This window comes from Trachypithecus francoisi, unplaced genomic scaffold, assembly GCF_009764315.1.
Source record: "Trachypithecus francoisi isolate TF-2019V2 unplaced genomic scaffold, Tfra_2.0 Lachesis_group5, whole genome shotgun sequence".
Lineage (NCBI taxonomy): Eukaryota > Metazoa > Chordata > Mammalia > Primates > Cercopithecidae > Trachypithecus > Trachypithecus francoisi.
In genome coordinates this window covers 61,558,570-61,584,755 of record NW_022681470.1, presented here as the reverse complement: position 1 = coordinate 61,584,755, position 26,186 = coordinate 61,558,570, and the positions used below count along the sequence as shown (strand labels likewise).

At 48.1% G+C, this 26,186-nt stretch overlaps 1 protein-coding gene and 1 long non-coding RNA gene across 4 annotated transcripts in view; one reads left to right on the top strand and one right to left on the bottom strand.

Annotated features, from left to right (window-relative positions):
* LRRN2 (leucine rich repeat neuronal 2) overlaps positions 1–26,186 on the top strand; it is a 68,188-nt gene that overhangs the window by 17,689 nt on the left and 24,313 nt on the right. The gene's annotated exons all lie outside the window — the stretch shown is intronic.
* On the bottom strand, positions 3,744–8,634 carry LOC117074599. Of its 3 annotated transcripts, none has more exons than XR_004433630.1 (5): positions 8,541–8,634; positions 5,991–6,048; positions 5,430–5,518; positions 4,877–5,237; positions 3,744–3,834 (listed from the first exon to the last, which is right to left on the bottom strand). It is a non-coding gene; the product is annotated as an uncharacterized LOC117074599 (long non-coding RNA). The 3 variants fall into 3 exon arrangements; XR_004433632.1 differs by having other exon boundaries at positions 5,991–6,045; positions 8,541–8,633; XR_004433631.1 differs by having other exon boundaries at positions 3,756–3,834; positions 5,170–5,237.

The window sequence follows — 26,186 nt, the reverse complement described above, 5'->3', positions numbered from 1 at the left end:
TGGAATGTCATGTGCAGTATGGTTTGGAGCAGACCAAGTTGGCTTGGTGGGGCCAGCACTGGCCTCTTGCTTTTCTCAGATCTTCACAGGTCTATGGGGATTCATTCTATGCCAGGAATGGAGTACTCTGGAACAAGAGTGCCCAGAGAGTCCACAGAGTGAGGAACGAGGATGGTCAAAGCTGAGAGAAGACAGTGGCTCCTCACCACAGACTCCAGGAGGATAACATGCAAGCTCTTGAGACATGCACACCCTCCCTGGCATGGCTTCTGCCTACTTTGCCAGCCTCTTCCTCCACCCCTCACTGCCTCCCAAATGCCCAAGTTAAACCAGTGGTCCCCAGTTGCTCAGCAATCTCACGCAGCTTCACACCTCTGAGCTTTTCTCGGACTGTTCTTTCTGCCTGGGTGCCCTTCATAGTCTCCTCTCCTGGCTGGCTCTTACCAGACTTCACTACTCAGCTCTAGTGGCATCTTTTCCAGGAAACCCTCCCTAAAGCCCTGAGAACTCCTCCCATGAACGGAGCACATTCAGCACATTCTATTAAAAGTCTCTCTTTGCTGGGTCTTTCTCTTCTGCTGGATTAGCAACTCCTCAAAAACAGAGACTGGGAGCTATTTATATGGGCAACTCCCAGTGTGCCGCATGTAGTAGTAATAAAATCACAACATATATTGAAGGTTTACTATGTACTAGATGCTATTTAAGTGCTTTATATTAACTCATTGAATCCTCAGAATAACCATATGATGTATGTTTTGCACTCTATTTTTAAATTGTTTTTTAATTTTTTTTTAAAAAAGAATAGATTAACTGGAGATGCAAAGAAATGTGCAGGGAAGTCCACAGTACCCTTCATCCAGCATCCCCCAGCATCAACATCATGCCTAATTACAGTGTAGGGTCAAAACAAGGAAATTGACATTGATATAACCCATAGAGTTTATCTGAATTTCACCAGTTATACATACACTCCTTTGTGTGTGCCTGGTTTTGTGTAAATCCACCACAATCAAGATACGTAACTGCACCATCACAGAACTCCCTTGTGCTGCCCCTGTATAGCCATGCTACCGCATCTCGCACTCTGTCAGCCACTCAGCTATTCTTCATCTCTGTAATTATGTTGTTTTGCAGTTGTTATATAAATGGGAACATTGAGTCTGTAATTTTTTGTTGTTGGCTTTTTTTTTTTTTTTTGGAGACAGAGTTTCACTCTGGCATCCAGGCTGGAGTGCAGTGGCACGATCTCGGCTCACTGCAACCTCTGCCTCCCAAGTTCAAGCAATTCTTGTGCCTCAGCCTCCTGAGTAGCTGGGATTACAGGTGCGGGCACCACGCCTGGCTAATTTTTTGTATTTTTAGTGGAGACTGGGTTTCACCATGTTGACCAGGCTGGTCTCAAACTCCTGACCTAAAGTGATCCATCTGCCTCAGCCTCCCAAAGTGCTGGGATTACAGACTTGAGCCACCGCACCCAGCGGCTTTTTTTATATTCAGCATAATTTCCTTGAGGTTCATCGAGTAGTTGCCTATATCAGTAGTTTGTTATTTTTTGTAGTATTCCATGATAGGGATATGCCACAATTATTTAACCATCCACCCACTGAAGGACATTGGCATTACCTCGTTTTGCAAGTGAGAAAGCTGACTGGTCCAGGATCACATGACTAGCAAGTGGCACTTAATAAATGTTTAGCAATAAGCACCTAACAGATGTTTATTGTACGAGCTCAACTGAATGAGGGTACTTTATGCTCTTTGCTTAACACCTAGCATGGTGTTTTACACATAGTAGGTGCTCAATAAATGTTTGCCAGCAAGGATGTGGATGAGATGGCATTTATATTTACATAACTAGCATCATGACCAACTTATTCCTATGCCTAGATATTCACAGGAGAGGAATATGTCCCTCTCAATAGCGTACACTTTCCGTTTTACTTAGAATATCAGGAAAGGAAAATTGGGGCAGTAAATATGATCACATACAGGGCTGGCGTTTTATTGCCTAAAATGCCCAGAGCTTTTGGTTTCAAATTAATATATGCCATCTCTTCATAGTACTTTGCATCTAATTTGCAGTTTGCTCATTTTATCAAAATGCAAAGCAACCCTTCCAACTCCTGCTTCTTCCTGTACCACCACCCTCCCAGCAGGTGCTGGGTCAGACGGTGCCGATGCAGTCTGCAGAAACAACTGGTTGGGTTCCGAAAGTGTCCATGCTAAGCTAAAAAGTCTACTGGGGTGTTTTTGCTTGTGGAAGCAGTGAGTTATTTTCACTCGGCGGGGGTCTCAGGAGGTTTAATTGCAGAGGATTTGTGGAGCTGTTGGAAGTCCTCAACCTCAGGTGTGAAGAGCCAAATGTGATTAAGTGATTGGAAAGGAACCACAAGTTGGACTAGTCTCTGTCCTGGGCACAGCGCCCAGGAGATGGGCTTGCTTGAGCAACTCCCACTGTCCTTTTGAAGAGTGAGGTGACAAGAGAGCCAACCCCAGCCTCCAGGGACACATTGGAGATAAGTGGAGTCTCCAGGGTGGCGTTTCACAGAGAGTGCCCTGTGGCCTTAGGGGGAACCCATGGTTTTGGCCAATTAAGGCCACAAGTAGGAGGGACAGATAAAAAGGGTAAAACTGCGGGCCTTACCCTCAAGGAACTACTAATGATGTCGACTCACCCCCAAAGCAATTAGAGGCTGGCTATGGGGGTGCTCACACCTGTAATCCCAGTACTTTGGAAGGCGGAGGCGGGAGGATCACTTAGAGCCCAGGAGTTCAGGCCCAGCCTGGGTGACAGAAGGAGAACCTGTCTCTGAAAAAATAAAAATGAAAAATGAGACTTTAAAGTAGTTTTGGCCTTTCGGCGGGCCATGTGGGATTATGCCTTCAGACCCCCAAGGAATGCATGATCACTCTGTTGTTAGGGGCAGTTCTTTTTAAAAATTTTGTCTTTTTTTTCTTTCATGTCCATCTGTGATCCAAGTTAGGGGCAATTCAGAGGGAGAGTTGAAGCATTATCTTCCTAAAGAGAATGGAACCTCACCTGGGAAGACAAAATGGACTGTTGGGAAGGATGGACTGGTGAGGAAGTGGGGCCAGTATTGGGGTAGAGAGGGTGATGTGTCTGATTTAGGACACTGCTCTAGGGACTCATGGGGAACTTTGGTACTTCAGGGAACTGAATGGGATTTGATTAAAGAGCTGACCATCAGGCTACTGCAGAGTGTAATGAGAGACCAGATGAGGCTGTAAAGAGGGACCGTAATGGGGAGTGGAGGATGGGGCCTGCCGAATGGCAAAGAACTGACCCCAGAAGGAGAATGGGCACAAGGCAGGCGCAGAAGATGGGGAGGGAGTTCCAAGAAGGAAGTTGGTGGCATGGCAGATGATCCCATCAAGAGCTCCCCGAGGCTGAAAGCTGCAAAAGTGCTGTTGGATTGAGAAGAGCTGTGGGATTGAAAATTAACTCACAGGGGCTTATGCAAGAAGGGTCTGTGCTTAGAAGGAATCACAGGTGAAAGGGGCGTTTTTATTGTTATTTTTAAAGGTGGAGAGAGGGTAAGCAAAGGAGTGAGTTTCCTGAGGAGGTGGGAAGAGATGAGGTTGGTTTTAAAATTCCTCTTCCCGTAAGTCAGAGTGAAGGGAGAGAGAATGAACGAGCTGCGCAGAGGTGTGGGAGGCACAGTGATGGAGGGCAAAGGGGGTTACCTCACGATCTCCATCTCCATCGGCCTCAGGAGGTCAGGCAAGGCAATCTGTTCTGAGGACGGGGTGCAGATGGGAGCACGGTGAGGGGCAGATCCAGAAAAGGACTGTGCAGAGGTGCCGGGGCAGCTGCAGGGGAGGAATAAAGGGATTGCAGCAGAGAGGATTGGGTGAAGCTGGAATCATGAATGCATAATAGGGCTGGCGGCTTCTGTGTTTTCTTCCGCAATGCTTTGCGGGGAGAGGAACAGAGCTGGTTGGGGAGGATTTCTAATTTTTTAATTGAGGCAGGGGCAGCAATGACCTCAGTAACCCTCACCTCATTTTGTGGGACCTAGGCTGCCCAGTCTTCTGCAGAGAAACATTCTTCTTCCCCCACCAGCCTGGCCGCTTCCTGTGGGCAGCCCAGTGGGGAAGCCCACTCCACTGGCTTTGCTGTCTGGGGGAGCTCTCCATTTTTCAGAGCTTGTGGTCATTTCTCCTTGGCCTGACGTATCAATGGATCCAGTTCTAAAAGAGTCCCATTTGCCCTCCATTGCTCCCTGTGCACTGTTTTCATTTTTCTCCCCTTGTCGATCTTGCAACAGCAGCGTAATAGCCTCCGAGAGGGTCAGACTGGGAAGATGAATGCTGGCCTGTGGGGGACTGCAACCTGCCTCTCCATTAGTGAGGTGATGGAAGGCAGGGAGCAGAAATGGATAATCCAAGGAAACACAAACAGACACAACAAGCAGCTCACAGGATAACCTACACAGCATTTCCTCTTGTGCTTGGAGTGTGCTGTGATGACTTGAGTGCCATCGATTTGCTGGTCTAATTAGGTCTGACTTGGACAATGTGGTTGCATTTCCCACGGTAGAGAGGGCGGTGAGGAGAAACCAGGATGGGCTAAAAATGTTTGCTGGGGAGAAGCCACTAAGTGAAAGAGCCCCGTGTGCAGGCACAAGCAGACAGGAGAGTCTGTGATGGCTGCCACTATTTGAAGACTTGGTGCATTAAATGGACCCAGATACCCACAGTTCACCCCAGAACATAGCTCCCTACTCAGTGTACTCCTCACATGTTGTGTGTTAACTCCTTCCTGGCCAAGTCAACCAAGTAGAATGGCTGGGAAAGTTTCTCATGAGTAGTGCCAGGGTGATGATCTGGTACGGTGTATCCCTGTTCCCACCTGTACCCTTGCTGATATGCTCCAGGTCCATGAGCTGATGCCTCCAGGTACTTTCTGCCAGAGGAGCCATGAAGACTCCCAGGGGCCACTGCCCTGACCTTCTGCCTAGTATCAGTTGATGCTTCCTTGGTGCCATTGGCATCAGTTCATGGTCCAAACGGGGGATGGAGGGGAGAGCCCCTGAGGCAGACAGAGGGCAGATGATAGAATAGCCTAAAAGCCCTCTGGAAATGAACTATTTGAGGAAACATGAATTCTGGTCTCCATGTCCCGTGTAATCTTGAGCTGCTCACCAAAGCTTTCTGGGCCTCCATTTCCCTTCTGAGGCCTTTTTTTTTTCAGCTCAGTCCCCTGAGCCATCCTGAGAACAGAAAGGGGTTTAGTTAAATCAGTTTCTAGTGATCATGAAACCAGGCTGTAAGTAGGGAGGGACATCTTCAAATTCTCCTGGGTTTATGACAGGGCTGGAGTATGTTTTCAAGTGTCCAGATAAGATATTGTGGCAAAGTTACTCATCAAATATGTATTTAGGTCCCAGTTCCCAAATACTTACCAGCTATATTTGACCTTAGACAAGTTGTGCTTTACCTGAAGACCAATTGTTCATCCATAGAACAGAACTTATACCTGCCTCACACATGTCTGTGAAAATCAAATAAGATAATGTGTGAGAAAGCATTTTGCAAGTTCATAAATGTCCCATCACTGTAGGAGGCTGAGAGGGAGAGGTAGCAGGGAACATGAAAAGATCGTGGGACTCGAGTCATGTGGAGCCAAGTTCAGATTCCACTGTGAATTGTGGCCTTGGACAAGTTGGTGAACATCTCTTAGTCTTAGTTTTGTCATCTGTAAAGCTGACATAAGTAAATTATGCCGGAGAATTACTGGAGGATTAGATGGGATGGTGTTTGTAAAGGGTCTGGCATATGGTAGATGCCCCCACCCCTTTTCCCACTCCCTGTATGTAGCTCCCCCTCACTACCTCTTAGCCCTCCCAGACCCTCAAGTCAAGGACAGCTCAAGTCATCATTTGTCCACATTTTCAGATGCTCAGACTATCCTGGCATTTGTCTATGGAAGTGCCACATTGTCTACACCCTCCCCAAGGTCTCACCTTTAGCTGTGGGTCTTCAGTCTTGGGTTCCTTCTTCCTTTTGGACAGAAGGTGCCTGCTGAAGATACAGAACTGATCACATCCAGTCTCCAGACCCTACAGAGGGATCAGGCTATTCCGTGAAACTCCACCTCTACTGGGGACCAACTTTCCGCAGCAGCTACCCTTCCTGAGCCAAAGCCACTCCATGAGGTTTGCCCAGCCATCCTGCGTCAGGGTACCCAGGCTGCAGGGGTACAGGAGAGCATTCTTTGCTCAGATTCTCATCCCTGATGAAAGGATCCACTCCCTGTCCTAATCCTTCTTAGCCCAGAGAGCAGCCCCTCATTTCCCACTACCGCTTCTGCTGTCCTGACCGTACTTTCTCTGTGCTGCAGTGTGGCCAACCTCTAACCCTCCCTGCCAAGGGCATCCGGGAGCTCTCAGCCACCCAGCTGCCCCTCATGGCTCCCAGCAGCATGGCGCTCAGACCATCTAACTGGGCAGATGTTCAAGCCCCTGTGTGGTCTTTTCTGGTCTGTGGAACACCTGTCTCAAGATCACCCTTGGGGGCGTGGGGCTCTCAGACGCAGATTCCCAGACAGCACTTCAGACCGACTAAATAGATTCCAGGCTGGCCAGAAATCTGCATTGTAGATAAGCTCCTACAGGATTCTTATGTACAGGAAAGTTTGAAAACCATTGGTGTGACTTTTTCCCCCGTTTTTATTGAGGTAGAACTCATATAGTGAAGCAAACAAATCATGCGGGCAACTTGAGTTTGAATATGGAGTATACAATATCCCCATATTACCACTCCCAAATCAAGATATAAAACAACATGTAGAACATTTCTAGCCCCCTAAAAGACTCCCTTACACTCAGCGTTCTAGCAATGTAGACTAGTTTAGCCTGTTTTTGAATTTCATGGGAATGGAGTATTTGTCTTTTTTGCTCCACATCGTATCATTGCTTCCCACCCTTAAACGTGCAAAAAACTCCTCTTCCATCCCATGTACCTTACCCTCTTCTGATAGAGAGAAAAAAATCAATCAATCAATCAACTGAATTTTTTAGGACCTCGCCCTAAATCCCTCTTATGGCAGGTTCCTCCATCCTCCCCTCCTCAGGCCTTGGGGAGATCACATTTGGCCCCCATCCTCCAAGCATTAGTGTCTCCAGAGGCCCAGGGGCTGTCACCAATGCTGCTGTGGAGGACCTGGGCCCACTCCCCTGCCAGTCCCTCTGCAGACCGCTACTAGGACACTCATTTGTAGTATATGGCTTGTCAGAGAGTCCAGGCACATTCCAGATGAAATTGGCCAATTTAAGCTACAAATGAAAAGACAAATGAGATGGAAATTGCACAGAACAAGACTGCTTCTCATCAGGAGGTATCAGTCCTGACATGCTGAGCTGTGCAACCTGTTTAGGCCTCTCCCTGCCACTGAGGTCAGCAGGGCTTTCCCAAGGATGGGAAACACCACCTCCTTCACACGCACAGCCAGGCAGAAGAGCAGCCCAAGAGGCTCTAAGACGAAGAGAGAGAGAGAGGAAGTGGGGGAGGAGGCGGAAAGTAAAGGACACAAGGCGGATACCTCAGAAGCAAGACAATAAAGAATGAGGATTTATCATTCCAAAAAGGAAAAAAATATGTTGGACATCTGCTATTTACTAGGCCCCATTCTAGGTGTTCAGATTGTCAAGATGAACAAGACCTGCCCTTAAGGAACTCCCAGCCCGGAGGAGGAAAAGAAAGAAAGTGAGATGATGGAGATGATGACAGAAAAGGCAAGGGGAGATGGAGACACATCTATAACAGGAGGAAGGCCAGCTGGATGGAGAAATGCGGGTGAACGGGAGACCTGGAGAGGAGCAGGAGCCCTGTGAACAAGCCAAGGGCATGGAGCTTGGCCTGCTGTCACCCCCTGGACCAGGGAGAAGCAGCCTTGAGGGTCCTCTGGAAAGAGACAGCTCACAGATGTCTTTACAGGCATCAACTCTTTGGTTCTTGGTAAAGTGTCAAGGAGTGGGCCTGGCAGGGAGTTCACCAATCCAGTGAATGGGGCAAACCAATGAACAAAATATTTGGATGATGGCTTATTCTCTATTATGTAAAGAGGGGTCAATGACCCAGGAGTTCTTAGTCCCTGGGTCTCTGTCTCATCTATTTTTTGTTGAGTTTAGTGAATTGCAAAGAGTCCAGGAATACAATGTTTTCATGTGGATCCAAGCTAAATACAGTTTTAGTAATAATAATAATAGCAAACACTTATAAGGCACTTACCATGAGCCAGGCTTTTCTAAACACTTCACACATAGTAACTCATTTGCATAGTAAATACACTGGAGAAAAAAATCCTACAATGCATTTCAAAGCCAAACAAGTGACTTTTGAACTATCCGTCACACACACACACGCACCCCGGAAAGTGGGTTATGAACTGTTGACCACCTTAAACCTCTCTCTCTTAGGTGGCCATAAGACAGATGTCCTGGGAGGCTGGGTTTAGAAAGCCATTCCAGGAGCACTTGAATGATTCCAGATTGCAGTGGGCCAAACAGGCTTACCTTCCCCCTCTTCCTCCTCTGAGCTGGAGCACTTCAGGCCAGGCTCCATGCAGGGTGCTCAGGCTGGATGGAGACCCTGGAGACTGTCATTAGGGTAAGTGTGGCCCTCTCTCCAGGGACTGCTCCCTGTCCATTACCAGAGCCAGAATCCATGTGCATTGCACTATTGTGATGTTGCTAAGCATAATTGCTACCAGGGAACTAGTTTCCATAGTGACAGAGGTACAGTAGGCCCTTGACATTCTCAAGGGATACATCATAGCCCTTCATGAATCCATGGATTAGAGACTACCACATAATTTCCCCCATCAAATGCAGTAAAGTATGACTGAGAAATACAATGAGAATGGCTATTGAGGGCAAAGTCACCCAACTCTCAGCTTGCCAGGAGGTTCGCCTGCTGGTCTCACAGCACTGGCAAGTCAGCATTACATACTATGTCATGTCAGACTGAGGTTGGTCATAATGGCAGAAGCCACCTTATGATAAACAGAGAATACCAGTGACTGCCTCTTTTAAATGACAATAGCAAGGAGGGACTTCTGTTTAAACATGATGGACTAACATCTCTGGTGCTCTGCGCTGCCTCCCCAAACCACACTACGAGTAAAGAAGTAAAAAAGATGCAGGCCCACAAGGGCAGGGGAGGAGATCAAAGCGAATAAGAAATGTCAGTACAATTTTGGAACTGGAGAAGGTAACTGTCTAGGCTTGATAAAGCAAGAAAAACCTAGAGTTTTTCTTGACTCCCCCTCTTTAGGAGTCAATGAGAAATGGGCAGATTCCTGCTATAAAACCACAGAGAGGCTGAGAAATGGTTGGCATCTGAAGACAGGGTATGGAGTAGGGCCAGAAACAGGAGACTGATACCTCAGATCCCTTCCTCACCCCATTTCACCCCATGACTGTCCCTGCTTTAACCTAGAGCATCCTGAAGAAAACTTTGCTTTCCAAAGGGACTGAACCCAAAAAGTGCTGACTTGGGGATAGGGGTACAAGTATGGGTAGAGATGAGGCACTATGTTGGAAAAGTGAGCATTTGCTCAACGTTTCCAAGCTAAAGGGGGAAGCCTTTTGGTCATTTCTTCCAGTTGGGTCTAAAAATATTGGTAGTTGGACAAGTGATGACATTTGGGAGACCCCCTCCCTCTCACTTAAGCCCTGCCCATTCCAATCAGCTTTAAATGCCTCATCTGTAAATACGAACCATTGACCGGGCACAGTGGCTCATGCCTGTAATCCCAACAGTTTGGGAGACCAAGGTGGGCAAATCACCTAAGGTCAGGAGTTTGAGATCAGCCTGGCCAATACAGTGAAACCCTGTCTCCACTAAAAATATAAAAATTAGCCCTGCATGGTGGCATGTGCCTGTAATTCCAGCTACTCAGGAGGCTGAGGCAGGAGAATGGCTTGAACCTGGGAGGCAGAGGTTACAGTGAGCTGAGATTGCGCCATTGTACTCCCGCCTGGGTGACAGAGTGAGACTCAGTCTCAAAAAAAAAAAATGAACCATTGGCTAAGGCTTACTAGAATTTTAAGGGAGGTATCTAATATTAAAAAAGCATAAGCCAAAATAAACAATAAATAAAAACTTGAAGAAAGGAAATACTATGCAGGGAGCAAAAGAACAAATAAAAACCACCATCGCCACCTCAACTGATATCCTCAGAGAGTTGAGAGACGAAATTATACCCACAAAACAAGATCATGGGGCCTTTTTAAAAAATTGAGACATAATTCACATACCATAAAATTCACCATTTTAAAGTTTACAATTTGGTAGTTTTTAATATATTCACAAGGTTGTACATCCATTGCCATTATCTAACTCTAAAACATTCTCATTATCGCCCCCAAAAAACCCCATATCCATCAGCAGCCACTCCTCATTCTCCCCTTCCCCCAGACCCTGGCAACCACTAGTCTGCTTTCTGTCTGTATAGATTTGCTTATTCTGGACGTGTCATATAAATGGAATCATACAATTTGTAGCCTTTGTGTCTGGCATCTTCCGCTTAGCTTGTTTTCAAGGTTCATCTAGGTTGTAGCATGTGCCATTACTACGTTCCTTTTTGTAGTTGAATATTTCTGCATTATATGGATATACTATACACACACACACACACACACACACACACAGATATATATTTTGAGATGGAGTCTTGCTGTGTCACCCAGGCTGGAGTGCAATGGCTTGATCTCATCTCACTGGAACCTCCGCCTCCCAGGGTCAAGTGATTCTCCTGCCTCAGCCTCCCAAGTAGCTAGGATTACAGGCCTGCACCACCACACCTGGCTAATTTTTTTACTTTTAGTAGAGACAAGGGTTTCACCATGTTGGCCAGGCTAGTCTCAAACTCCTGACCTCAGATGATCCACCCGCCTCGGCCTCCCAAAGTGCTGGAATTACAGACGTGAGCCATCACGCCCATCAGATATACCATTTTTTTAATCCATCTATCAGTTGGTAGACATTTGGGTGATTTTTATTTTTTAAGGAAGATGCACAGAACAAGTTCTTGGAAACTTAAAATATGTTGTTTCATTCAATGAAGATGATTACTTTCCAGATGGCAAGGGTCCATTAGGTGCCTAGCACAATTAATGAAGGAGAGACCCTCACAAAGAGACAACATTTTGCGATTTCAGAATGTCAGGTATAAAGTGAAGATTCCACAAGCCAGGAAGAAAAAGACAGGCTTTAGGATAGAGCAGACTTCTCAACAGCAGCCCTAGAAGCAAATAGGTCATGGAACGGTGTCTTCCAACATGTGAGGGAATGTTATTTACAATCTGAAATTATATTTCCAGTCAAACTGTCAGATATGGAGGCTCAATAAAGACATGCAAACATTTGCAAAAATGTTCATGCAAAAATTTTCAAACACTAAGACTTTCAAGAAACTTACCTCTTTTTCAAAAGCAACTCAAAAAAGATGTACTCTATCAAAACAAGGTGGAAAACAAGAAAGATGACATGAACCCCAGGGAAAGACAAATTATAAGAATATTTGCTGTCATAAGAAAAAGCCTGAAAAGATATGCATCAAAATGTTAACAGTGGTTAGCACCAGGAGGTAGAAAAGGGGATTATTTAAATTTTCTCCATGTTTTTCTATGCCTTCTAATTTTTCGATAAGAATGTCATACTGTACTTACCAGTTACTGTATCTTTGTCATACATGGATGCAGAGAGCCAGGGGCAGGCCAGAGATAGAGAAGAGACAAAGAAAGAATAGAGGGGGGCCAGGTGCGGTGGCTCACACCTGTAATCCCAGCACTTTGGGAGGCTGAGGCGGGTGGATCACAAGGTCAGGAGATCGAGACCATCCTGGCTAACACGGTGAAACCCCATCTCTACCAAAAATACAAAAAAATTAGCCAGGCATGGTGGCAGGCGCCTGTAGTCCCAGCTACTCAGGAGGCTGAGGCAGAAGAATGGCGTGAACCTGGGAGGCGGAGCTTGCAGTGAGCCAAGATCGCGCCACTGCACTCCAGCCTGGGCGACAGAGCGAGACTCCGACTCAAAAAAATAGAAAAAGAAAGAAAGAATAGAGGAAAGGAAAGACGTGGAGCTCTGAGGGCCACTGTGCTGCTCTGAACACAGTTATCCTGCCTTTTGGTGCCCTTGTCCTGTCAGCAGCCCCCAGGGCCACAGTCATATTTGTGAGTCTGTCTGCCCTGCTAGGTACAGAGCTTCCTCGGGACAGAGGCTGGATCTTGTTCATCTTGTATCTATTCCCAGTGCCTGGCAGAGAGAATACATGGAATTGGTGTTTGAATGAATGTAGAGAGGAAGAGAAAGGAAGGAGGAGAAAAAAAAAACACCTCACCTGGCTGGGCGCGGTGGCTCATGCCTGTAATCCCAGCACTTTGGGAGGCCTAGTATGGCAGATCACTTGAGCCCAGGAGTTCAAGATCAACCTGGGAAATAAGTAAGATCCCTTCTCTAAGAAACAAAACATTTTTTAAAAAATTAGCTGGGCATGGTGGCACATGCCTGTAGTCCCAGCTACTTGGGAGGCTGAGGTGGGAGGATCACTTGAGCCTGGGAGATGGGGGCTGCAATGACCCCAGATCACGCCACTGCACTCCAGCCTTGGTGACAGAGCAAGACCCTGTCTCAAGAAAACAAAAACGAAAACCCACCAAACATAGAGCATAAACTTGGTGAGACCTAAAGTAGGGATGCCATCAAGGTTGTAGCACCACTTGCTAGGGTGGTCAGTTCCACCGTCGGAGAACTTGCCTCAGCTGGGTCCAGCCACCTGTGTCCCACTCCACTCGGCAGTTTCTTCAGCCAAGGCCTGGGGGAGCTGGGAATGTCCACAGGGGCTAGGGAATGGAGAATGTCTTTTGCACACATTAAAGTTTCAGAACAACTACACTCACACCACAGTTCCCCAGCTACTGGTAGTCCCAGAGCTCTCATAAACCTCCTGGGGCCCACTTGAGAGGAACACTTTGGGTTCATGGCAGGGGTGTTGTGCTGGGGGAGTGGCAAGGAAGGAAGCCCTAATTTGTAATATTTGCCAGTTTTCATAGTTTTCAGTATTTCCATCACAGCCAATTTCAACCTACAATGTAATGTTGTTGAGGGTGGAGCTGGGACGAGGTGAGCCCCGTCAGCTCTCATGGACTGGTGCAAGCTGGTTCCAGCACGCACTGGTTAGTGCCAGTGATAGGCGTGACTACCAAGTGCTACTTCTGCATGAGCACAAAGTTGGATGACTTGGATGGTTGGATGGAATCAAAGAGCTTCTGGTCCAGGGAAGGATGCAAGTAGCCACATGTGCTGTGAGTACTACCAGGGAGAGTTTGGCAGAGAGTTTTCGATCGGGGGATACAAAAAGGATGAAGACAGCTGGATGGGACCTGCTATACAAAGAAAGAACTTTGTACAACTTCCTTATTGACTAAGAAAGCAGGCTTTCATTCTAATTGTTCTGGTTTGCAGATGAAAAAAAAAAACAAGGCATAACAAGCTAATGGTCACACAGCTAATAGGCCACCATTGGGACAAACCCAAGCCTTCTGATTTTTCATTTAGATTAAACTTGTCTATAGCATTCAAACCCATAAATCTTTTTTTTTTTTTTTTTTGAAACGTAGTCTTGCTCTGTCGCCCAGGCTGGAGGGCAGTGGCGTGATCTTGGCTCACTGCAAGCTCTGCCTCCTGGGTTCATGCCATTCTCCTGCCTCAGCCTCCCAAATAGCTGGGACTACAGGTGCCCACCACCACGCCTGGCTATTTTTTATTTTTATTTTTTGTATTTTTAGTAGAGATGGGTTTTCACCGTGTTAGCCAGGATGGTCTCGATCTCCTGACTTTGTGATCCACCCGCCTCGGCCTCCCAAAATGCTGGGATTACAGGTGTGAGCCACCGCGCCCGGCCTCAAACCCGTAAATCTTAAGTGAACAGCTTAAACATTCCAGTATCCAGAAGGCTCCTCATACCCCTTCTCAGACAATTGGGTCTTCTAATTCTTAATCCAGTCCTCTTTACACCAGTCCTTACTGACTTTGGGTTGGCAGTATATCATGTACTTACAAGTATGGCTTCAAGGACAATGTTACTCAGTGGTTAAGCACGCAGACTTTGGGGCCAGACTGCTGAGATTCAAATCCCAGCTTCAGCTATGTGACCTCAGGCAGGTTACTTAATCTTAGATTTTTTTTTTTTTTTTTGTCAGGGTCTCACACTGTCACCAAAGAGGGAGTGTACTGGCACAATTATGGCTCACTGCAGCCTCAAACTCCCAGACTGAAGTGATCCTTCCACCTCAGCCTCCTGAGTAGCTGAGACTACAGGTACATGCCACCATGCCCAGCTAAATAGTTTTTCTTTTCTTTTTTTTTTTTTTTGAGATGGGGTCTCACTCTGTTGCCCAGGCTGGGCCTTACAGAGCCTACAGGGCTCAAGTGAGCCCTGTTTGTAGAGACAGGGTCTCACTATGTTGCCCAGGCTGGTCTTGAACTCTTGGTCTCAAGTGATCCTCCTGCCTCTGCCTCCCAGAGCACTAGGATTACAGCCATGAGCCACTGCACCCGGGCCAATCTCTGTATTTTAGATTCCCATTTATAAATGAGGGTAAAGGCATCACAGGATTGTTGTAGGCTTATGTGGGTTAATACAAGTAAAGTGCTTAGAAGAGTTCCTAGTTCATACCAAGTGTTCAGTAAGGGTCAGCCTGTCATTATTTGGCAAGGGAGAAGCAGCCGTCCTGGCCCAGAAATCAGAGAGGTGTCAAGAAGTTGATTAGAGATCAAGAAGGCAATCAGCCTCAGGCTTCCTTCACGGTTTCCCAACCTGGGTTCAATGGAACCAACTCCTAGAGGAACTTAGAACTTCTGATTTGAGAGGGGCTAGCCATCTTGTAGCTGTGCACTTGTATCTTGCAGATGAGAATCAGAAACCCAGAGTTCAGTGTGTGCCCTTATATTAATATTTGGCTGGTGCAAAAGTAATTGCAGTTTTTTGCTGTTACTTTCAATGTCAAAAACTGCAATTACTTTTGCACCATCTAATACTAGTCACTTCCCTGCTCTCGGACTCTGCTTCTTCCACTGAAAAACAAGGAAGCAAAATGAGGTGGATACCGAGGTCCCTTCCGCAGAAGCTCTGACCTGAGGACCAGCTCACCTTGCTTAGATGTGGAAGCTGCCCCCAGGACAGACACTCAGGTGAAGGTAGCAGGTTGGTGGGAGAGGCAAGACCTCACTTCCCTGCCAGTGCCCTCCATCTGTAGGGGAATGGCTTCTGAAATGGACCCAGGTGCAGGACGGCCCTGGGCTAGCTCCTTTCCCAGGAAGCAGGCCCAGTTGCCTGCATTGGAATCACCTGCTTGGAAGCTTTTCAATCTGCAGGTGTCTGGGGCTCCACCCTGAGGAGTGGGATGGACATTTGCATGTTAACAAGCTCTCTGAGTGATCCTTGAGCATGCTCTGAGTTTGGGAAATATTGGATTGGAGGGCTAGGATCCAGGATGGGAGGTGCAAGCTGTCATAGCAGAAATAGCTGCCACTTATCCAGTACCTAACTCCGTGTGGGGCACTTTCTGACATCTCTAATCTTTGCAACCACCACCCTGCAAAGTAGGCATTATTACTCTAATTGTAGGGAAGAGAAAACTGAGACCCAGAGCAATTAACTTGCCAGGCATCACCCAGATAATGAGACAAGGAGCCAAAACTTTAGCTCAGGTCCTTCTTTGCTCTTCTGCCTCCTTGCTGAGCTCCTAAACAGCCGCCTCTTACCTGACTCGAAACAGCGCTGGGAGGTGACCAGCTGAACTGGGAGAGGGGTGGGTTAATGTAAAGGCGGCTGCAGCTGTGGTTCAGGGAGGCAAGGAAGAAGGTGAGGGGGCAGGGGTGGAGAGGAGGGGGAGAAGGGAAGAGAGGAGGGTGAAGAGTCCCATGGCCCATCTCTGTTTATCCCTCTCCCTTTGCCTTGCAGGCATTCTTCAGGCTCACAGCCACTGTTTTGACAGGGTGTGAAGCCATCCGCAACCTTTGTCTTCTCTGCTTCCCAGCCTCCTATTGTCTCACTAATTAAAGACGTCTTGAAAAATTCCCCCTACTGTGTGCTGCTTGGCAGAATGCCAGCATCCCACTGGGGAAAGCCACAGCAGGCATCTGGTACCCCGCCACTGGGACACACCTGGGCCCTGGCAGGGCCGGCTGGGGAAAGGAGTTGGGCCAGGGGAGAAAGGAAGCAGCCTCAGGGCAGGGCAGGCAGGGGCTGGTGATTCTTAAGCCCTATAGCAGGAGGATGGGGTTCTGGAAGGAGGGCTGGAGTTCTCACCTATCCTTGGGTAGAGTTGCTCAGTCCCCATTCGAAAGAGTTTTCTGCACGATTCCCCAGGAGCCCCCGTCACCCGCTCCTATGTCCGACAGAACTTCCCTTGGGATGCTTTTTGTGGCAACTCACCTGAAAGCTCCTATTCCCCAAGCCTTTGCTTGGGCCGTTCCTTCTGCCAAATGCTAACAAGAAATCCGGTTTGCCTGGGGCTGGGGGATTTTGGGAGCATACAGGACTTAAATGCTGAAATTGGGAAATGAGGACAAGTTGGTCACCCCACTCTGCTTCAGCATCATCCAGGTGTCAGTCCCTTCTTCAAAGAGCCCACCCATGTTAACGCAGCACCAAGTCACTCTCCTGTGACCTTGTTTAGTTCCTGAAATAGCTTTTTATTGCTGCCATAACAAATCGCCACAAACGTAGCAGCTTAAAGAAACACACATTTGCCATCTCACAGCTCTGTTGGCCAGAAGTCTGTCTGGGTTGGCTCGGCCGATTTCTCTGCTCCAGGTTTCAAAAAGGCCAAAATCAAGGTGCCAGCCAGCTGGACTCTATCTGAAGACTCTAGGAGGATCTGCTCCTGAGCTCATTCAGGTGACTGTAGGACTGAGGTCCCTGCTTCCATGCTGGCTGGTAGCTGAGAATGGTCCTCGGCTCCTAGGCGGCGCCCTCCAGTCCTTGTGCACAGCTTCCTCAGAACCAGCACCAGGATATCAGATCATCGCATGCTTGGAATCCCTCTTCTGCCTGCCGCTGGAGAAAGCTGCTTTAATGACTCATGTGACTAGATTTGTCCCACCCAGATAATCCAAGACATTCTCTAAAGTTCATAACTGTAATTACATCTGTAGGGTTCTTTCTGCCCTGGAAGGTGACAGATTCCACTGGCTCTGGGATTAGGGTATGGGAGTCTTTGGAGCCCCATCCCTCCTGCCATCTGTCGTTCCTTCCGAGCCCCTACCACTCTCTGATGTCTACTTACACGTTTATTGTCCATCTAGCCCCCCAAGTAAAATCCATGAGCGGAGGGATTGTGTTTGAGCTGTTCAGCGCCCTGTCCCCAGCCCTCCTGAAGCAACACTTGGCACACAGTGGGTTGTCAATGTTTGTTGAATGAGTGAGTGGACTTTACAGGGACTTTTGGATGCAGAGTGGAAGTGGGAACTTGTCCGAGGAGGCTTCTTAGATACACCCCTCCACAGAGCAGTTGGCATCGGGTGGGCAAAGCGCCCCTCCTGGATGCTAGGCCCCAGCTGCTGGCATCCCCCAGCCTACCTCTCTGCCAGTGTTCTCCCCTCTTCCCACCTGAAGGTAAGACTAGTAGGATCCCTACCCTCACCCCTGACCCTCAGTCTCTCCCTGCCTGAGAATCCCAAAGGGCAGAAGCCACTGCTGAGTGTGTCCCTGAGGGGTGGTGATGAGGTAAAGGCAGGGCCTGTCTGGCCTGCGCTGGGTTCAAGGCAATCCACCTGGGACTTCAAACAATTAATTTCCCCAATCTGCAAAACGATCAGCTTCTGAGGGAAAACAATTAGCCCGCTGCAAATTGTAATTGTCACCTCACTCCTGATTTTAATTTGGACTAATGAGGGCTAAGTGATTCCTGCTCCCTCCCCTCCCACTGCCCCTAGGCCCTGAGCCCTCACCTGCCAGCGGGCGCTTAACCCTCAGCTGCCCAGCTTGCATCAGAGGCTGAGGAAGTTTTCGGGTTGGCACAGGGCCCAGGGCCAGGCTGGGCAGGTGCTGGCAGGAAGGAGGGAGGAAAGAAGAGAGCACCTCCGACCCGGCCCACAGGGGAGTTGCCTATTTACAAGGCTCATAGGCAATCAAAGTTTTATTGAATGGAATTGACTACTGACTCACTCCTTGTCACAGCCAGTTACGTCTGGCTGCACAGTCTCTGGGGACCCTGCTTCCAGGAGTGTCTGCCTCCTTCGCGCCAGGGTGCCTTTGCCTGGCCTTGTTCTCCCCATACCCCCTACTGCTGTGGTCGGGGTAGGCCATGATTCTCTGCAGCAGGGAGAGGGCTCACGTCCATGTCTGCCAGTCATGGGGGTCAGTGTGGGAAGTGAACCTTGGATCGTTTAATCTAACTTCCGTTCCTCTAAACAAATTAAGTCCTAGAGAGGAGAAGGATCTGGTCAAGGTCACATAGGGGTCAAGGCCCTGGAGGAACTCACAGCCCTTCGTGTTTCTTCTTATTGGTTGCTTAATTGTCTATCTTCTTACCTGGACACTGCTTTCCTCTCTTGCCTGCACAATGCCTGGCATGTTCAGAGATGCAGGAAAGAAGAAAAGAATGCATCCCGAGCAACCGTGTCCATGTTCTTCTACCACCTCCCACCCCCATTTAGTCTCGTTTCCAGTTGGGTTGGGTTGATTCATTCATGTGCGCATCCATTCGTTCACACACTGCAGCTGTGTGCTGAGAACCAGGCCATGAGCTGGGGATACAGCGATAAATAAGGCACATCCTTGCCCTCCAGAACCTCACAGTCTAGTGGTTTCCGAATGTGGGGCTGTTCAGCCCAGAGCCCCCGACCCTCAGCAGGTTGCTCTGGGGCGAGAATCGCAGTCTAGTGGTTTCTGAATGTGGGGCTCTTTAACCCAGAGCCCCTGACCCTCAGCAGGTTGCTCTGGGGCGAGAATCAATCCTAAACAGCAGCAGCAGCAGGTGAGGGAGAATCAACCCTGAGCAGCAGCAGGTGAGGGAGTCAACTGCAGCTCCTGGCTTCTGCCCCTGGCTGCAGACTGGCCCTGTGCTCATCCACCTCTTTGAGTCACCACTGCTTAAGGAGTTAAGTTTGGAATCAGAAATCCTGAGTTCTTGTCCTGGCTTTGACGCTCATTTGCTCTGTGACCTTCCACAAATCCCTTTACCTCGTGTCCTTTCTGAAGTCAGGGTCTCGGCTCTGGTGCGTCCACCTGTCTTTTGGTGACTCTGGCCTGACCTCATCCCAGCTCCACGCAGCTGCCTCTCGCTCCATGTGCCAGTGGAGGCAGCTCAGCTAGTGGAAAGGCCTCTGTTCTGGTCAGGAGCCGTCTCTGTCTGGGCCTGCCACCACCACTGGGTAACCTCAGTTAGCTGTAAAGTGGGGAAGGTCACCACCTTGAGGGTTGGGGGCTGTGGTCTGAACAGCTCCACATTTCAAAACCACTAGACTGTGTGGTCCTGGAGGGCAGGGATGGGTGTTATTTATCTCTGTATCCCTAACTCATGGCCTGGTTCTCAGCACACAGCTGCAGAGTATAAATGGATGAATGAATCAAACCAACCTAACCAAAAAGTAGGCTAGTGGGGGCGAGGCTAGAAGACAAACTGTGGTAACAAGTCCATGCAGGTGAAGGCTCCCTGGAATAAAACTCTCAGTGCCATACAAGAGGACCTCATTGTTGGCATGCAGTGGTCGCATCTTGGAAACCATCCCTCAATTCAGTGGACATACAAACTGGAGGTGCTGCGGGGGAGGCAGTGGAAAGCACATGGAAGGAATTTCCTGGCTCTGGGCCTATTTTCCTGGGGTCGCTGGATTGAATCCTCTTTCAGGCTTCTTCCAACTCTTAACATGCTGGGATTCGGCATTGAGATGTACCCAGTAGTGAGGGCAGCCTTAGGAGAGGCCACAGCTTTTTCTGCACCCTGCCCGGGCCCTCTCTCACTGTCTCCTGTGGGAAGGTGCAGTTGGCTGCACCTCTCTGACATTCTCCTCTTCACATTTTCCCCACTGTTTCCACACATGCTGCCAATCCCAGCCTATCCTGTTCTAGCTGTGTGCTCTTTCCCAATGGTTTGACCTGTCTTGTTTTCAGTAGCTGTAGCTGGGCTCACCTGCCAAGTGTCCCTGAGTAAGTGGTAGAGGAGGGATTTGAACCTAAGTCTTTCTAATCCACAGTCTGTTAGAATATAGAAATGTATGTTCCATAGAAATATAATGCAAGCCGCATTAAAAAGGCAAAAAGAAACAGGTGAAGTTAATAACGTATTAACCCAATATAGCAAAAATATTTCAAAATGCAATCAATAACAAATTCATGAATGAGATATTTCACATTCTTTTTTCATATTAAATATTTGAAAGCTGGAGTACATTTACATGTTAAGCACATCTCCATTTGGACTGACCACATTGCAAATACCCAGTGGCCTCATGTGGGGCTGCCACCTTGGACAGCTCTGGTCTTTGTTCTTGATATTGCTCCTTCCTGCTGAGTCATAGAGTGACTCGTCATAAAAATCAGAGCCGTCCATCTGGGCTTTGCTTCTCTTTGACTTCTTACTGGTCTCAGGGACCAGCCTTTCTCCTTTGGGCTCTTTTGGAGTTGGTGCTCTCTCCCCTTCCCTCTTACCTTCTTACCTGCCCATCCTCCACCTCCTCTCCCCTCACTCCCTCTCTCCCTCTCCTTGTTGTCAGACAAGAAACCTTTAAATAGGTGAGACAAAGGTGACAAATGTTCCTCATTTACATTCAAGTTCTATCTGCTTTTTTGGCCCTGTTGAATGGCACCTCTATCAAAACATCTCATTTGGAAATGTCAGAGTGGCTTTTGATAAGTCATCAGTCACTCTGATGGTGGCTGACAGATGTGGGTAACAGTGTGGTGGTATCTAATATACTGTGGAATGCATCTTTTGCAATTGTGTGGTATTTTATTTATTCAACATGGCATGAAATCTCTATTGAAGGAAAGAAACTATTAACCCTGCCAGACCAGTCTCTTTAAGTCCTTCTTTTCCTCTTAACTTTCTAGCCTTTTTTTTTTTTTTTTTTTTTAAACCTCCTTGGTTCCTTTCCTGGAATCAGAATCTTGCAATCCCAGTCACTGCAGGCCAAGTTCTTGGGCACCCCCTTGCCTACTGCAGCAAAAGTTAAGCCAGCCACACTCGTGGAGGCTCTGTCATCCCTATGGGAAGTGGGTAAAAGCTTCTGGGTTGAGACAGAACCCTGGCTTGGAATCCAGTTGCTCTTTCCCTATGGCTGGGCTCATCTTGTCTTTGGTGGCTGTAGCTGGGCTCGCCTGCCAAGTGTCCCTGAGTAAGTGGTGGATGTGGGATTTGAACCTAAGTCTTTCTAATCCACGGTCTATGTTAGAATATAGAGATCTATGTCCAATAGAAATATTATGCAAGCCCCACTAAAAAGGTAAAAAGAAACAGGTGAAATTAATAACATATTAACCCAATATATCAAAAACATTATTTCAAAATGCAATCAATAACAAATTCATGAATGAGATATTTCACATTCTTTTTTCATATTGAATCTTTGAAAGCTGGTATACATCAACATGTCCAGCACATCTCAGTTTGGACTGGCCCATGAATCTTGCCTGAATCCAGACTCCTAGGTTCTCATGAAGGGAGAAAATCCAGCCTTGACAGTGTTTTTCCCTGGATGTAACTGCTCCCTCCTCCCCAACAGCTCCCCCAGCTCTCCCAGAGTCTGCCACTGTAGCTGCCATCTCTGATGGGCTGCACTGCTCCTGGGCCGTACTAACCCAGGTGCCTACTACCCCTGTTTCCCCAGAATTTCAGCTCAGACAAGAGTAGTTTTTTTTTTTTTTTAAGGAACGTTCACTAAAAACTAAAAGAAAAACCACACACACACACACAGCCTACCCCAAGAAAGCGTGGAAACAAATCCCAAGTTTTTTCAGGTCATATATTTCTGATCTAAAATGCAGGCAGTCAGGTCCCTAATGAGATGGGCTGATTCAGTCCAGGCCGCCTGGTCCCCGCCCCTTCCCCTAATTCACCTGTGTCTGGAGTCCCCCCTCCCCATCTTTTCTCACCTTGGAGGTCTTCCTTCCCTGCCACCACTTTTTCCTCCGGTCTTCCTCCGGTCTTCCTGAGACTTTGGCCAGGTATTGCAAGTAGCCAAGCGTGGTGGGATGACAGGTCTCTAAAGGCCCTGGGTTGTTACTGAGAGAAATCACTGTGCTAACTTAGTGATATAGTTTGGCTCTCTCTCCCCACCCAAATCTCACCTTGAATTGTAATTCCTATAATCCCCACATGTCAAGGGTGGGACCAAGTGGAGGTAATTGAATCATGGGCGTGGCTTCCCCCATTGCCCGGTCTCATGATAATAAGTCTCATGAGATTTGATGGTTTTATAAGCACCTGTCATTTCCCCTGCTTGCACTCACTATGTCCTGCTGTCCTGTGAAGAAGGTTCCTGCTTTTCCTTTTCCTTCTGCCATGATTGTAAGTTTCCTGAGGCCTCCCCAGCCATGCAGAACTGTGAGTCAATTAAACCTCTTTCGTTTATAAATTACCCAGTCTTGGGTATTTCTTCATAGCAGTGTGAAAATGGACTAATACAGACATTCTGAAGTTTCCTCATCAGTACATGGAGATAGATGGTAACACCTGCCTCAGAGAGTTGCCATGATGATTCCACATGCAATCACACATGTGAGAAAGTGCCTTGTCAACCTAAACCCTACTGTGAAATCATTCTTTTACCCATGTCCAGACACGATGGAGGAAAGGCTGCCCGGTGCCACCTTAGCAAATGACCCAGCCCGTTCTCCACCCATTCTTTAAAGAAAGATGCCAACACACACACACATGTTTTAGCATAAGCCTTTCCCTGTTCCTGTTTCCTTGGGGTGTTGTTTGTGATTTCTGCAGAAGGCAGCGTCTTATAAAGAAAAGAACTGTTACTCTAGGGCCAGACCAACCTGGCTCCAATTTTAGCTCAGTGCAACTTCTTGTATGCCTCTGGGCAAATGAGCCGCCTCAGTTTCCCCATCTGTATAATGATTTAAGAATATCAGTCACACAAGAGTTGGACCTATGACACTGTCAATGCTCATGACTATGAATTCCCTTCTTCATCCCCGCCCCACCCTCACCCTCTCCCTCTCTGTGCAGGTGTAAGGTGGAGGAAGTACCTGGATGGTTGGCAAAAGCCTTCTGCCCTGCCCTGCCCTGTGGCTTGGAGTAGATAGGTGCGGAATCCAGATGGGATGAGCGTATCAGTCCTCTAACCATCAACCTCCACACACCTAGTCTACACACAGACCTGCTCCAGCAGGACCCAAGCTAGCCACCCTTGGGGAGGGACTGCCACCTTTACAGGAAACTTCTATTAAGGAGATTCCACTGCCAGCCCTGGGAACCATGTTGTTTGTTCTTTTACCCCAAGCCGCATTTATTGAGCACTGACCGTGTGCAGACCCTATGCCAGGTGAGGGGATGCTAGGGATGAGGGAGGCCCAGCCAGCCCCTGCTCTTGAGAAGCTCAGTCTGGGGAGGCAGGTGGACTCACCATGGCTCACGGTAAACAAGGGTAGGTGTTGCGGGAGCAAGAGGAGAGAAGGAAGGTGTCACAAAGGGGATGACAATTGAGCTGACACTTGAAGGATAATTATGAGCTCCCTAAGCAGAGAATGGAAGGACATTCCAGAACAACAGGTTTAAAGACCTGAAATCACGAAAGAGAACAGCCAGCTCCTGTCCAGGGCAGGGGAAAAAGAAGAGGAGGAGAGGATCTGAAGAGGTGGGTAGGGATGGGGCTGTGGGGAGTGCTGCCAGGCCAGCCAAGAGCTCTACCCTTTGAGAAAGCAGAGAAAGTGACCTCCCCCATCACCAGGAGAGAGAGGGAGGGAGGCTGCATGGTGCAGATGGAAAGCCCAGATAGCAACTGTAGAATCTCAGGGAAGAGCACTGTGAGGATGGCTTCATGGAGGAGAAGGGGCCGGATGTGAGGATTTGGTAGAATGTGGTCAACAGTGTAGGGGGAATGTGGCTTCTGACCACCATTCCCATTTTACTAAACAGCTGTTCCCCCTGGGACTCCCTTTTCTCTGATATTGCAGTGGTGCAGCAGATGGGTAGGGGCATGCATGTCCCCACCCATGCCTCCTGGGAAAGGGAACCCATTTATTGAGTGCCTGTTGCATGCTAGATGTCAGATTCTCTGCCAGCATTATCACATTTAATCCTCATGATAACTCTATGATATAATACTCTCATATTACAATATAGAAACTGACACCTAGAGAGGTTCAGTAATTTGTTCAAGGTCACAATGGTGGGAAGAGGCCAGGGCAGGATTTGAACTCAGGTCTTTCACATCCTAAAGGCTTTGTTCTTTCCACTTTGTGGTGTAGAGCATTTGGTTCCCAGCTTCCTGAGCCTGATCTTCCTCTAGCCCCAGAGTTTCTGGAGGAATTTATATGACATTGTTGCTGCCTTCATCATTAGAAGGCTGTCACCAGGGTGACAGGGAACAGTAGATATGGAGCTGTCACAATGGGAAAAATGAGGCAGTGAGGAAGGCACTCCATCACTGCCTCTGGATTAGAGGCGGCCACGGCTCTGCCTGGCACACACACCCTGTCATGATTCTGCCTCAGCTGCACCCCAACCTCATCCTTGCCGCCTCTTCAAATGGGTGGAATCCAGGCCTCAGAATGCACCCCTGAATTCCAAAATATGGAGTCATCTTTGTGGAAAGGGGCCAACCCACCATCTTCAGAACCAAGCAAGGGCTAGAACAGCACTTAACATGTTGGGAGGCCACAGACCCCTCTCAGAAGCTGATAAAAGCTATGGACCTTCTCACCGGAAAAATGCACCTGTGCTCACACATTCACACACAAACATGTTTGCATGCAATTTCAGATAATTCCCAGCCTCTGCAGTCCAACTGAGGACTTCAGATTAAGAAGGCTTTCTCTCTGGAGATGCTGGGGGGAATACATTTACAAAATACATCGTTTCTGACGATGTCTCCTTTTCTGATCCCTTCTCTGTTCCTAAGCTCCTGGAGAAAACAAAGGAAATGTAACTCAGATGAAGTAATTGTTTTAGAAGAGTGTGTTGGCAACGCCCTGTGTGGGGAGGTTGAAGCACTGGCCACAATGAGAGCTTTGGGTTGTCTGTCTGTTTAAATGGCTCAGGGTTCTTCATGTCCATCATGGTGTGGGTGGACTGTCTGACAATCAGGATTTGGCTCCATGTCTGAAAATCAGTCTATCAGGCTCTGAGCCCCTCAGGATGCTGGCTTGTGAAACACTTAGGTGCTACACCTTCCAGGGAATGGGCTGGAAAATGCTTTGTAGAAGAGCCCGTTGCTGCAAGACCCCTGAGGTCCTCCTCCCTCTCATCCTCAGCTACCTCTGCAGGTTCCTGTTCCTCCCTGGCAGGGAGCACCTGTGCTCTTAATAGACTGCCTAATCACTTGTTTAAACTAGACATTGTGGGGGTAATGACTCCTGGCTGGGACCAGAGAAAACCATCAGCTGTCTCCTGTAGGGATGAGTCCTGCTGGACATGGTCCCTGCTGGCTGCAGAGGCTGGGGCGGTCCTTCCTGAGGCAGAACCAGCTGTGTGGTGGGGCATAGAGGGTGGATTGGGGACTGTTTGAAAGTTTGGCAAAGAGAGCTGGCAACTCTTTCCCTCCCTTGCCTACCCTGCTACTCCTGGGCACAGGATGGACCCAAATGTGAGGGCTGATGGGAGTGCAGAGCCGGGAGACAGGGTGCCTGGGGTCGTTTCACCCCTCTGCCAGTGGCACTCAAAGGATAGCTCCTGGCACAGTTCAGTCCCACATACACCTGCACCTGTCCCCCAGCTGGAGAAGACAGAAAATCTGGCAATACCTAAGGCTTCCCAGTCCCAGGGGTGTGACTATAAAGCCAGTAGATTCGCTGTTTGCCCAAAGTTTTGAGGTCTGGGGAGAGAGGTGCTAGAGAAATATAAGTTACAGCCATGTTAATTATTATTATTTTTATCATTATTACAGGAGAGAATGTTCCCCCTGTTAATTCCCTGGGAAAATGGCTGTGAAAATGAGCTGGCACCATCTGGGCCTTGTGCCCAGGAGAGCAAGAG